The 14892-nt window shown below is 42.2% G+C and overlaps 2 protein-coding genes across 11 annotated transcripts in view; one reads left to right on the plus strand and one right to left on the minus strand.

The window, feature by feature from the left end:
* The window catches only part of ERC1 (ELKS/RAB6-interacting/CAST family member 1), a 393839-nt gene extending 382093 nt beyond the window's left edge, over positions 1 to 11746 (minus strand). For 7 of the 9 annotated variants that reach the window (XM_033404157.2, XM_004278987.3, XM_049694824.1 and 4 more), the window contains exon 1: positions 11596 to 11746. The gene's annotated coding sequence lies outside the window, so the exon portion shown is untranslated. Of the gene's footprint in view, positions 1 to 11439 lie in introns of all 9 variants that reach the window. The other 2 variants (XM_049694823.1, XM_049694821.1) reach the window with 2 other exon arrangements.
* Positions 11747 to 11862: 116 nt separating this feature from the next.
* RAD52 (RAD52 homolog, DNA repair protein) overlaps positions 11863 to 14892 on the plus strand; it is a 58967-nt gene continuing 55937 nt past the window's right edge. Inside the window, exon 1 of one of the 2 annotated variants that reach the window (XM_033404169.2) lies at positions 11863 to 12335. The gene's annotated coding sequence lies outside the window, so the exon portion shown is untranslated. The remainder of the gene's footprint in view (positions 12336 to 14892) is intronic. The other variant, XM_049694846.1, reaches the window with a different exon arrangement.

Genomic DNA, 14892 nt, shown 5'->3' on the forward strand with positions numbered 1-14892 from the left:
TCTAACCTGGAAGCGTTCATTGTATCTATACCAGTCAAATCAGTCAGGCCTTGGTCTTGGCCTTGGCCTTGGCCTTGCCTTGTCGTGTGTGTGTACCTGACAACACCATACTTCACAGCGAAGAATTAGCTGCCCCAGCAACCACTGATTTGCCTTTTCTAGAAATTTCATGTAAATAAAATTATAAATGGCAGTTTTTTCCCTGAGCAAAACATTTTTGAGGTTCATTTATGTTGCTAAATGTATCAGTAGTTGTTCCTTCTTATTACTCAGTAGTATTCCATTATATGAATATACTGTATTTTGCTTATCAACTCATCAGTTGATGGACATTTGGATGGCTTCTGAGATTTGCTATTAAGAATAATGCAAAAAAAAAAAAAAGAATAATGCTGCTATGAATATCTGCACACAAGTCTTTGTGTGGACATATGTTTTCATTTCTCTTGGCTAGATACCTGAGTCGAATGTTTAATTTAAGAAATTACCAAACTGTCTTCCAAAATGAGTGTAATATTTAACATTTCTACCAACAATATATAAGAATCTCAGTTTCTCCACATCCTTGCTAATACTTGGTACTTCAATCTTTTGACTTTACCATTCTAGTGGGTATGCAGTGGCATCATACTGTGGTTTTAATTTGCATTTTCCTAATGTATAATGATGGTGAGCATCTTTTTCAAGTGCTTACTGCCATCAATATATCTTCTTTGGTAAAGTGCCTATTCAAATCTTTTGCCCATTTTGGGGGGGTGATGTTTATCTTTTTTTTTTGTAAGAGTTCTTTAGATATTCTGAATGTTAAGTCCTTTACCAGGTATATGATTTGCAACTATCCTCTCCTGATTTGTCTTTTGTATTTTCTTAATGAATTCTTTTGAAAAGCAAAATTTTCTAATTTTGATAAAAGCCAATTTATCAATATTTTTCTTTTATGAGTCATGTTTTTGGTGTCATATCTAACCCAAGGTCTCAAAGACTCTCCTATGCGGTGAGGCTTGAGGTTCATTTTTTTTTGCATACTGAGATCTAACTGTTGTAGTACCCTTTGTTGAAAAGTCTATCCTTGCTTGCACTGAATTACCCTCCCATCTTTGTTGAAAATTAATTAACCATATGTGTGTGTTTATATCTGGACTCTCTACTTAATTCCATTGATGTCTATATGTCTCTATGCTGATACCACTCCTGTTACTGACCATGACAGTCGCTGACCGACAATTAATGTCAAGACATTCCTGGAAAAAAACAAGGTGGGAGCACTTACTCTACCAGGTATGAAGACTTATTATAAAGCTATAGTAACTAAGACAGACTGGCACTGGACCAAGATAGAGAAATCAGTAAAACACAACAGAGAGCCTCAATTTATTACAAAGCAGTTGAAAAAGGAAGGAACTGTCAATAAATGATGCTGAGAAAATCAGGAACCAAATGGGAAAAAAATAAACCTCACAGCATATGCAAAAATCAATTATAGGCAGATCATGCTGCTATATGAGAAAGGTAACTTCCAGAAAATAACAAAAGAGTAACTTCATGACCTTAGAGTAGGAAAAGATTTCTTAAACAGGACATAAAAAGCACTAACCATATAAAGGAAAATATTAACTGGACTACACTAAAATTAAGAATCCAGTTCTTCAAAAGACACCATTAAGAGAACAAAACAACAAACCATAGAGCAGAGTGGAAATATTCGCGACACAAATAAGCAAAGAAGGGCTCATTTCCAAAATACATAACTCCTATAAATTAATTAGAAAAAGAAAGAAAATCCAACAGAAAACTGAGCAAGATATCTGAATAAGCACTTCACGAAAGGTTCTCCAAATGACCAAAAGACAGAAAGGTATTTAACCTCATTTGTAACTGGTGAAATGCAAATTAAAACTATAAGATACCACTATAAATCAATCCACCAGAATGGCTGAAATTAATAACACTGACAATAATGGCAAGGATGCAGAACAAAAAGAAACTCTCAAATACTGCTTCAGGGCATGTAAGTTTGTACAACTACATAGGAATAGTTGGCACTTATCTAGTAAAACTGCACATATGCATACTCTATCACTGAGCACTTTTTTTTTTTTTTTTGCGGTACGCAGGCCTCTCACTGTTGTGGCCTCTCCCGTTGCGGAGCACAGGCTCCAGATGCGCAGGCTCAGCGGCCATGGCTCACGGTCCCTGCCGCTCCGCGGCATGTGGGATCTTCCCGGACCGGGGCACGAACTCGTGTGCCCTGCATCGGCAGGCAGACTCTCAACCACTGCGCCACCAGGGAAGCCCCCTATCACTGAGCACTTTTATTCCTGGCTATGAAAGCATCAAAAATACATGCACCAAAAGACTTGTGTAATAACGGTCATAGTGGCATAATTCATAATGCCCCCAAACTGGAAACAACCTAAATATCCATCATTAAAATAATGAATAAGTTGTGATGAACAGAATACTATTTGGCAATGAAAATGACTAAACCACTGCTACACACAACAAATCTAAATCTCACAAAATGTTGAGTCAAAGAAGCCAGACATAAAAGAATATATACAACATGATTCTATGTATATAAAGTTGGAAAACAGATAAAACTAAATAATAGAATTATATGAAGAAAAGCAAGAAAATGATTCCCGTGAAAGTCAGGACAGTAGTTACCTTTATAGGGGAAGGAATGGGTTGTGATTGGTAAGAGGCAAAGAAAGTTTTTAGAACGCTGGCAAGGTCCTAATGTTTGACCTAGATGATGGTTATACCAGTGTTTATTCCATAAGTTTTCAAACTATACATTTGTTTTATACACTTTTCTCAATGTGCGTTACATTCAAGAAGGGCTTCAAGAGGGAATTAATTCCTTCAATTGATAAGTTATATTCCCATAATAAAATTATGTTTAAGGGAATGTTTATGTTTCAAGAACTTCTACTTCGTGAAATGTTTTCACAATTTCAGAGATGTTTAACTGAAGTTCAGACAATGAGTTACCTAATTTCCATGAAAAGGGCTTTTAAACAAAAAAGAAGGAAAAAATGAAAAGAATATATATACACACACATAAAGGGGCTGTCAGATGGAAACCATTGTCTATTCATCTCGCAGCACACCATATTAAAGAAAGCTAAAAGGAATACAAGGTTTAGCTTCATTCTGGGTGAACCACTAAAAATGAGAGTTCATATGGACTTCAGGTGACAGTGATGTGTTAATGAAAGTTCACCAGTTATAATAAATGTCCCACTCTGGTGGGAGACTGATAATGGGGGAGGCTATGCATGGATGGGGGCAGGGATTCTATGGGAAATCTCTACCTCCACTCAATTTTGCTGAAAACCTAAAGCTGCTCTAAAAAATAAACTCTTTAAAGTGTTCAAGAGTTGCTGTATCTCTAAAGCACAGCTCTGATCATGTGTCTCCTAATTAAAAACCTTCAATAGCTAGCAACACAGCATCTCAAGATTGGAAGGAAACTTAAAAATTACTCATTCAATGCCTGGAACACAACAGGGGATGCAGTACCTCATAAAAACATTCACACCATCACTGGACAGCAATGACTTACAAAGTCCATAGGGAATAGTAAAATGGAAGGTTGCAGGAGAGGGAAAATCAAGAACACTACATGTATTTCCGGCTTGAACAACTGGTAGTGTCATTTAACAAATTAAGGAACATCAGAAAAGAGAGGAATCATACATTTAGTTTTGGATGTGCTGAGTGTAAGGGGCATCCAAGTGGAAATCCTGGAAAACAATAGCCCTTAGACACAAAAGAGGTAAAAGCTGAAGACAGGAAAATGAATACTCAGCATACAGATGAAAAATGAAATAGAATATGACCTAGCAATCCCACTACTGTGCATATACCCTGAGAAAGCCATAATTCAAAAAGAGTCATGTACCACAATGTTCACTGAAGCACTGTTTACAATAGCCAGGTCATGGAAGCAACCTAAATGCCCATCGACAGATGAATGAATAAAGAAGGTGTGGCACATATATACAATGGAATATATTACTCAGCGATAAAAAAAAACGAAATTGAGTTATTTGTAGTGAGGTGGATGGACCTAGAGACTATCATACAGAGTGAAGTCAAGTCAGAAAGAGAAAAACAAATACAGTATGCTAACACATATATATGGAATCTAAAAAAAAAAAGGTTCTGAAGAACCTAGGGACAGGACAGGAATAAAGACACAGACGTAGAGAATGGACTTGAGGACACGGGGAGGGGGAAGAGTAAGCTGGGACGAAATGAGAGAGTGGCATGGACATATATACACTACCGAATGTAAAACAGATAGCTAGTGGGAAGCAGCTGCATAGCACAGGGAGATCAGCTCGGTGCTTTGTGACCACCTAGCGGGGTGGGATAGGGAGGGTGGGAGGGAGATGCAAGAAGGAGAGGATATGGGGATATATGTATATGTATAGCTGATTCACTTTGTTACAAAGCAGCAACTAACACACCATTGTAAAGCAATTATACTCCAATAAAGATGTAAAAAAAATAAAAATAAAAGGTTTGTACTAAAAAAAAAAAAAAGAAGGAAAATGAGATGAGCCAGAGAAATTCAAACATTTAATGAATGGTAGAAAAATATTCAACAAAGGTGACTGGAAAGAGAGTCCAGAGAACCAGGAAGGAGAACAGAAGCATAATCTAAAGATCCCAAAAGAAGCGAGAGTTTTACAAAGGAAGGAGAAATCTACTGTGTCAAACACAGCTGTAGTGGGCAATCTTAAAAATGGCTCTGAATGATGTCTACCTCTGAGTATCCATGCTCTTGTGGAATCCTCTCTTGCCTGTGCCGGACCAAGTGACCCCCTTCAAATGAACAGGATACAGCAAAAGTGACAGACTGTCACTTCTGAGGTTAGGTCACAAAAAGACTGGCTAGTAACTCCCCTCCTCAATCTCCTTGATATAGGGCTCGACCCATGTTGTGAGTAATCCTGTGCAGAGACCCAAATGGCAAAGAGACTGATTTCTCCATCAAACAGCCAGCAAGGACCTCAGGCCTGCCACGAGCCACATGACTGAGCCGGACTCAGACCCTCCCCGAGCTGAGCTTTGAGATGACCAGTCCTAGTCAACATCTGAGTGCAGCCTTATGAGTGACCCTGAATCTCACACACCAAATCCAGATACCTGCCAAAGAAACTGTGAAACAATAAATGTTTGTTGTTTTAAGTTAAGTTTGGGGGTAATTTGTTACATAGCAATAGACAACTAGTACAGATGCTAAGAGGTTAAATAAATGGATAGAAAAATAGCCAGTGTATTTAAAGAAAGCCATTAGTAATCCCAGCAAACATTTCAGTGGAATTGTGGCAACAGAAACAAGACAAATAGATTGAGAAGAAAATTACAGGTGAAGAAAGGGAAACATAAAGCAAACGTAGACAACTCTCTCAAAAAATTCTGGCTGTAAAGCAAAGAGCAAAGCAACTTAAAGCAAAAGGCAAAGAAAGTATGAAGTTGGAGAAGAATCTGTTGTCAAAAATGAGAGACTTTTCTTAAAGTTTAAGTGATGATAAAAACAAGCCAGTTGGGGGACTTCCCTGGTGGTCCAGTGGTTAAGACTCCGTGCTCCCAACGCAGGGGGTCCCAGTTCGATCCCTTGTCAGGGAACTAGATCCCGCATGCCACAACTAAGACCTGACGCGGCCAAATAAGTAAATAAATATTAAAAAACAAAAAGAAGAAGCCAGTTGGGTGGGGAAATACACCCTCAAGGAACTTCATTCCATTACTAAGAAACTCCTCTAAAAGTTCTCAGTACCTCTCTGCCTTCACTGATAGCTGGCTTTCCCAGGATGCCTCTTCCCATGCAGCCCTTTCAGGTGGAGGCTATGAAGTCTCTCACGTGGCACACCCAATATTGGGAAACGAGGCAGTTACCCTTCTTTCTTCCACTGCCACCTCCAGACCACTATTCCTGAACCTCATATAAAATCCTTGTTACTCTGATTTTCATGCTACTCAGTAACACAGTCTTCTACCTCCACCTCTTCACTATCAGCTAGTGATGACCTGGACACCCTCCACACTCAGCGAGGATATGCTGGCAGCTAGCTTACATCGCCACTATCTTCTACGCCACCACTCCTGGATCTTTCCAATACTATAAACCTGGATGAGGCAGCTAACACCAGTTCCTCTAACCCAGAGGTCCCCAACCTTTTGGCACCAGGGACTGGTTTCATGGAAGACAATTCTCCCACGGCCGGGGTGGGGGTCGGGGGGCTGGTGGATGGTTCAGGTGGTGATGCAAGCGGTGGGGAGCGGCAGATTACACTTCGCTCGCTCGCCTCTCACCTCCTCCTGCCGTGCAGCCCAGGGGTTGGGGACCCCTGCCCTAACCCATCTTCTGCAGTAAGCAGATCTCCATTCTCTGCGTCTAGCCATTTACAACTAGTTGTGACTGCACTTAATTGTACCATTCTCCATTCAGTCATCAAATATTTAGTAAGTATCTGTTATTTGCTTAGTAGAGAACAAATGACAGTCCCTGTTCTCATGAAATCTAGGACATAATTTTTCATATTTTCCACAAAGACAGCATAAAAAGATCTAACTGAAGTCTAGACACATTACAACTACTACATTTCCTTTATTTATCAGTCTGGGAACCATGTCAGTTCTAGAAAACTAGAATTATTGTCTGATGTAACCTAGTGAATCCATGCTGTATCCCAGCAATCACCTTTCCCCTGACAAGGCTTCTAAAACTACTTTTTAACTTTTTAAATAATCTGTTCTAAAATATTGCCATAATTGAATTAGATTCCTCAATCTGTAAGTGTGTAACTGTGCTGCCCTAAACAGTAGCCACTAGTCACAGTGGCTATTTAAATTAATTGCAATAAAATTAACAATACAGTTTCTCAGTCACACTGGCCACATTTCAAGTGCTCAAAAAGCACATGTAACTAGTGGCTACTGTATCTGATGGTCAAAGATAGAACATTTCTATCATCACACAAAGTTCTATTAAACAGTGCTGGTCTAAAGTTTTTGGTATTCACTTCCTTCTTCCCCGGAAAAAGTTAAAATGACAGATCCTTTTCCAGTCTCCCGAGCACTCTCTGGGGCTCCAAAATATCCTAAGGAATTCCATACTTCACGATCATTATCACCATCATCAAAGTCACCATGATCAAAATCACCACCACCACAATGTCATCCTCAGGGCAGCTGATTTTTATTGAGTACTTACTGTATTCCAAGCATCTTATTAAAAGCTTTATGAGCATTAGCTCATTTATTCTTCACAACAATCACATCAGATAGGACTATTATTCTCATCTAATGAGAGTTTAACTGAGTTTTAGACAATAAAGTTTCTCATCCAAAGTTATACAGCTAGGAAGTGACAGCAATCCACAAACAGTTTAAGCAAATTAATCATGTAATTATTTTGCCTTTTTAAGACAACACACTTTTTCACAGAAAGGAGAAGTGATGCCCACACCTCACACTAGCACTCAACATTCCAGCCAGACCAAACTATCTTCAGATCACTCTACTTGCCCTACAGCTTTCTTGCCTTTGGGTCCTGCACATGCTGTTCCCTCTGCTTGCATCCTTTTCATCTGGCCAAATACTACTTATCCTTAAGATCTCATCTCAGATCTTCCTACAATCCATCCTATGAGCCCATTCATGCAACTAAATAAACCACTAACTAATTTGACTTTTACACAAACCTATGCTTCTATTCAATCAGAGAATATTAAAAGTAACACTAAATGGCTTCACTACCATTTAACTGGAAACAAAGTAATTCACAAACGTTTTCCCCACATAATACGCAAAACAATACTTTACTTAAAACCAAAGGTCAGGGCCTCCCTGGTGGTCAGTGGTTAAGAATCCACCTGCCAATGCAGGAGACATGGGTTCAAGCCTTGGTCTGGGAAGACCCCACATGCCACGGAGCAACTAAGCCCGTGCGCCACAACTACTGAGCCTGCGCTCTAGAGCCCACGAGCCACAACTGCTCAGCCTGCACACCTAGAGCCCACACACCGCAACAAAGAATAGCCCCCGCTCGCCGCAACTAGAGAAAGTCCACGCGCAGCAACGAAGACCCAACGCAGCCAAAAATAAATTAATTTTTTTTAAAAAAAGAGAGCTTTAAAACCAAAGGTCAGGGGAATGACTGCTAATGAGTTTGGGGCTTCTTTCTGGGAGGATGAAAATGTTCTAAAATTGATCGTGGTGATGAATGTACCAAAAGAATTTAATTGTACACTTTAATGGGTGAATCGTATGGTATGTGGATTGTCTCTCAATAAAGCTGTTATTTAAAAAAAAAAAAAAAGGTCTGCAGATAGCTAGACTTAAATTATAAAAACAAATATTAAGCCTGCAAAAAAAAATACATAGGGGATAAAAATACTAAATGCCGTGTTATTGCACAAAATTTCACTGGTTAGGAAAAACAAGAAACTGGAAACAGTGTCTGCCTTCAGGAGTAACTGGATGGGACAGAAGAGACTTAGTTTTTTCCCTGTATGCTTTTATAACTTCTGATTTGATACATGTATTAAAAAAATAAGTGTCCATATAATTAGTAACAACAGTGTCATACCTCTCCTTAGTACAAGTATAAACTCCCAGGTTGCATATTTTGTTCTGAAAAGAATAAAGAATGAAATATATATGTTTTTAAAAATCAGTCGAAGGAAGTAAAAAACTGAAAGATTCTTACATTTGTCTCATCTCACACTAAAAAGCATTTAGTCATTTCTCTGTTATTAGACATTATAATCAGGCAGAATTCTTTCTTACCCAACAGTCTGACACATCTTTAAGCAATGACACAGTTGACCATTCCCTCCTCCTTGAAAACTTCCTTTCCTTCATTTGTAGTACATCACACTCTCCTGGCTTTCCTCCTTCCTCAATAACCTCTTATTAATCTCCTTTGCTGAATTCCTCTTCATTTCCCAAGAAGGTGTCCAGAAGGTAAGTTCCATGAAGGTGGGAATTTTTGTCAGCTTTGTTCACTACTGTATTCCCAAAGGCTAAAAAAAGTACCCAGAACCATACTCAATAAATAACTGTTGAATGAATACATGAATGAATCAGCACCTCCAGGCTCACATTTTGAAAAGCCATAGAAGTAAACTATATTCCACATAACCTTTATGCTTAATTTACTTTATTACATTATATTTCTCTGAAAATTGTTTATTAAAATTGTTTATTATTGGATTAGCCAAAATACTTCATTCCCTGCTCTTCCTCCATCAATGTGTTTTACACAGAATGTGCAAAACGCACATTTAACAGCTCTTATACTACTTCTAAAAGCATAAACATAGCATAGAAAAAGAGCAGTTGTTGCTATGGGAATTTTCACTTTTGTTTCTAGTACTAACGTTGAATTAACACAATGACATACTTATCTGACTTTAGTAATTAAAAAAAGGGGGGGACACCCCAGTAGACTTAACTAAGATATCACAGTAATGACTAGCAAGCCACATTTCTTGAAAAATAAAACATACCAGTTTTCTCAGTCTTAAGAAATTCTAAAGAGAAATAGAACACTTCTACCCTACATTTTCCCCAAATCATATGATTGCATTCCAACAAGAAGAATCACATCCCACTGTCAGCCATGGAAATGTCATTTTAGCACTATACAAAGTTTCACCGCTATTTTAGTTCACATTTGTCCCCATGTGTACCCCATTAAATCAAAGTATAATTTATAAGCCAAAACCAGATTATGTGAATTTTAATCTTTCCTTCTAAGTGACTAATCCAATATCAAAACTATTATTATACCAACTTATAATTTGACCTGTCGGAATACAATTAAATCTTTAGTTTATAATTACAAATTGGACCACACCCTTTCTCACTTAATAGCTATTATATCATCTGTTTCCTACAAATTTTGTCAAGCAGAAATATTTGCTAGAATAATCTGCTCATTAAGTAGGCATGTTAAAAAAAGGCACCTACTGACACTCACTCTGTATATTTCTCTCTCAGGTTATGGGAAAGCACTTCCCTGGCTAAGTTCCCAAATAAATTGAGTAAGCCTTTGGAAAGTCACTGCTTAAACTCCATTTCATGACGGTTTCCCTTCCTCCATAAATGAATTACTGAGAGTCATGCCTACTTCCATCCATTATATAACAAATGTCAATCTCAGGGCCTGTTTTCCGAGGAAGAAATAGCTTAAATGATATTAACTGATAGGTAAGGCCAGTGAATACTGTAATCTAATAGGGAGCAGGAATCCAGAAAAGAAGATTCTGATTCAATGTTCTAGGTTGTGAAACACTGAAGTGAAGAACGTTGAACATTGTTTACTCTTAGTAACATCTCCCTATACGACAGACACATGCCCCCCAAAATGTTACTAAAGAGCATTTTAAAAGCACCTGACTCCAAGAACGTTTCTGAGAAATTGAGGGACCTACCAAAAAAAAAATTATTCCACTTCACTTTTAAAGTGTCTAATAAAGACATGTGCAATTGATAAATTTTAGAAATCTCCAATAATTGTTAATTAAGTGTAACTTTACAACAATTAAACACAAAATAGCTGTCAAGGTTTACTAACACATGAGTTATAAAGACAGTTGTGCTTCAAAACATTTAAGCATGTTTCGCATAATTAGCGCCAACAGAACTATTCAAATTGTTCATTGTATCCATCCAAAGCAGTCAACCAGAACCACGTGCGACTACTCCTCAGAAACGTGTCTTCCAAAGCAACCACCTGATCCTCAGGCCCTCTCTTAAGGGGCCAGGATAGAGCTCTGAAAACGAGGTGGCATAGAGATCGTTCAGGCACAGAAGAAAGACTGGAAGATAACGCCTTTAAGGAACTAAGTGTACTGGGACCTATTCCCCAATGTTGCTGCCAGAAGGAAGTTGTCTAACCCAAGATCTCGCTCTTCTTGAACGGTGTAGAACTCCAAACCCATCCACGCTCACACCCCGAGCCAAAAGCAGAGGGATTCTCCCCGCCCTCGACGCCCCACCCGCTCCGCCTGGAGGAAAAAAAGACCCCAAATCCTAAAGTAGAGGTGCGAGACCTAGTGCAATAGCTTCTCGAACTGCCTCAAAGGCAACATCCACAGCTCATCTTCCTTCTGGAAGCCAAGCCTCCATCTCCTACCTGACCACTTCATAGCAGGAAAAAAACCAGAATCCTCGTCTCTTTCAACGCTGTACATCAATACTCAAACCCCAGACCCAGCCGACCGCACCCCAGCCTCCCGGGGCTCCGCGAGACGTACACCTCCCCACCTCGCCCGCAACACCACGCCTCAGAAGCCGGGCGCCCGCAGCCGCCGCCGCCGCCCCCGATCTCGTCGGTGGGCTGGGTGGGGCCGCCCTCCCGGACGTCCCATCCCCCCCGCAGAGCGCGGAGGGGGAGGGGTCCCCGCGCCTCACCTACGGCTCCGCCCTCCCCGGGGGCGCGCTGCCGGGACCCAGCCAGGGCCGTGAGGAGGAGCGGGCGGAGGAGAGCCGAGGGGCCTAGCGCCAGCAACGGGCGGGAAGCTCCAGGCGCCGCCCGATCCCGAGCTGCCGCCACCGCGGCCGTCTCACCCTGCTCAGTGCTGCCGGTGCCGCTGCCGCTGCTGCCCGGGCGCCGTCGCCGCCCCCAACGCCGCCGCCACCACTACCACCGCCGCCGCCGCCACCGCCGCCGCCGCCGCCGCCACCGCCGCCACCACCACAGCCACAGCTCGGCCCGGGCGCCCGACGTCACCGCGCCCCGCCCCCTGCGCGATTTCCCCAGCCCCGCCCCTGGCTGACGTCAGCGCGAGCCCCGCCCCCGCCCGACCGCGCCCGGTCGGCGTCCCGCAGCCTCCCGGGAGCGCGACTCGGGCGCGCGCGGGCCTCGGGCGCTTTCCGGGGTCTGGCGGGCGGGGGCCCTGGGCTACCGGCAGACGGGGGCGCACAAGCGCACACGGCAGGCGCGGGTCGGGCGGGTCTGTCTCCTCCCGCTTGCCGTAGGAGGCGGTGCGGCGCGGACAGTGGGCCGCCGCCTCCGCCGCTGCCTCAGGGGCCAGTCACGCAGAACCCTGGGCTAGCCGCCCCGAGGAGCCTGGCGCCCGCGGACAGGTGGGCTTCCCGCCCGGAGGCCCTCGGGCTGCCCGCACGGCCCGGGAGACACCGCCAACGGCCTTTTCGCGGTTCGTCTCGGCGGCCGGGGAGGGAGGGCGGGGCGGACGGCCGTCCCAGTCCTCGCGGGCGGCAGCTGGCCCGGCGTCGGGCTCCCCAGTTTCTGGTACCGAAGCGCAGACGGTTTCCTTGTCGGAGCCACGCACCGTTAATGTAAGGCCGTAAGTAAGCTATCGTTGCACTAAGAAAGTAAGAGTGATTTGAATCGTGTTTTTTCCCGGCTGGCGATTGTTTTATCAGTAACTCTAAACGCCCCTGAGAGCAGTTGAGTCACCGCCAGCGTCCACACCCTCGTGGCCCCACTGTCACTTTCCCGTCCCTCGTCGGGGTTCTCGTCCCTTCATTCGTCATCGCATCCCCATCCCGCCCAGCGTCCCCCGGCCTGCTGTACAGTCGCCCCCTTCCGGAGGGTCCGTACGCGGCCGCCGCTGTCAGGACCGCTGCCGGGGGATGCTCGGTCCTGCCAAATGAAGCATCCTCAAGTGTTTCATTTTCTCGAGCACCCGACTTCACTCAGGAATAAACCAACTTCCTTTGACTGGTTCTCACGATCCTTCTTATCTGACTGCTGATCCGCTCGTCCTGCTGCTCCCCAGCGGTGTGGTGAGATGAAGGGAAAGCAAAGTGGACTCATCTTTCTAGTTTCCATTCTGCCAGTGTCTACGTGTGTGACCTTGGGAAAATCCCATTACTCCTGGGTCCTGCTTTTTGTAACTGTAAAAGGGGGTGTGAACGAGATGTCTCAGATCTATCCCATCCCTGAAATGTGGGGATCTGAAGAGTGTGAGATGCTAAGCATTGTTATTCATGCACGGGAGTACTGTCAATATCACAGACACAGAAATTTTTTTGGTTTCTTTTTTGTCATTCCATTGTTCTTTTTTCTTATTTACTACTCTGCCCCACATATCTTTTTTTAAACCTACACTTAGGATTTTTTTTTTTTTTAATTAAAGCTGGCTGAGTGCATGCATTCGTTGCCTCTTCTTCCTGGAACCCCATTAAAATGCTAACAAAGGAATGAAAAATGATAGAAACCCGTACAAAACAGAAAATGGGAAGGGAGCCACCAAGAGATTTTTTTTTTCTAATTTTACACACAGAAAGTGGGTGAGGTCTGATTAAACAAAATGGAAGAAACCATAATGTGGAATAGGCGTGGGGGGGGGGTGCTGCAGCTGAAGAAGGAGGCCTACCTGCCAGAAGTGATTTAGAGAAGCTGAAATTTGGAGACACTGACAAGACAGAGCAAGAGTGAGAAGCAGGGCTGAAAACAAGGACACGAAATAAAGTTCTCTATGTAGAATAGCAGAACCCTCCCTATACCTCAGATACAATAGCTAGGAATTTATCCCAGGCTAAAAGTCAAGGTTTCTCATCATCTCTGGGGAGCATTTAATGACTAAGAGTAGAGCATTCTTTATTCTGACAATAGCCAGTTTCCTACCCACTCACCCTAGAGGGAAGTTGTGCAAGTTGGCAAGACCCTCCCAAGTTCTAAAGATGCGTCATCAGCATCCAACTACTTCATCTTAAATATGAATGGACAACCAGGGACTGTTAGGTGTTCAAGGGAAGTCTGTAACTTGGGGCTGGGGAAGGGAGGGAGAGGATAAGGAGAAAATGTGACCACAGAGGAAAAAGAAACTTCAGAGAACTTAAAAATATGCTCACAAACTTTTATTACAGGTATGAAACAAGGATAATGTACTCAGATAAGTAACAATCCAAGAACAAAAAGTAAGTCTTGAAATTAGAAATAGGAAATTGCCAAAATTATAAATTCACTGGAAGTGTTGAAAGGTAAAGTCCGTGCAATTTTAAGAAGAATAGAAGAAATACACAAAGAGATGGAAATTGCAAGAGAAAATATAAGAAAAATAAAAAGTCTATCCAACAGGGCTAATACCACAAGAGAAAGAGAAAAGAGAGTAAATAAAAGATGGAAAGTTACCCCAAAAATAATGGAACAAAATTTCCCAGAGCTGAAAATGTCTATTAGTAGAGAACAAAAACAACTTTGTGAAATGTTAAAACTCTAAAGATAAAGAGAAGATCCTGAATTTCCAAAGGAAAAATGTGACCCATAGGGACCTCCCTAGTGGTCCAGTGGTAAAGAATCTGCCTTCCAATGCAGGGGACGCAGGTTCGATCCCTGGTCGGGGAACTAAGATCCCACATGCCGTGGAGCAACTAAGCCGGTGTACCTCAGCTAGAGCCCACATGCCACAAACTACAGAGCCCACGCTCTGGAACCCATGCACCACAACTAGAGAGAGAGAACCTGCATGCCACAACTGGAGAGAAGCCCACACACCTAAAGGAAAGATCCCGAGTGCCGCACCTAAGACCCGACGCAGCCAAAAATAAATAAATAAATAATAATAATTTTTAAAAGTGACCCATAAAGGAGTAAGACTCACACTGCGATTAGAATTCTTACCAGCAACACTAGATATGAGAAGATAACAATGACCTTCAAGTTTCTGAGGGAAATATTTCTTTAACTTCAAATTCTAAGAATTTTTTTATTAAAAAAAAAACTCTATTCCTAGCTGAATTATCATTAAGAGAGCAAAATGAAAACATTTTCAGATATGCAGAGACTCATAAACTCAAACTCCCACATAGGCTTTTTTTCAAAATTTAAAGATGAGATAGAAATGAGGTTTCTGACAGCATCACTATCCAGGATTCACTAGATCTAATTCAATAGTA

Source organism: Orcinus orca, chromosome 11, assembly GCF_937001465.1.
Source record: "Orcinus orca chromosome 11, mOrcOrc1.1, whole genome shotgun sequence".
NCBI lineage: Eukaryota > Metazoa > Chordata > Mammalia > Artiodactyla > Delphinidae > Orcinus > Orcinus orca.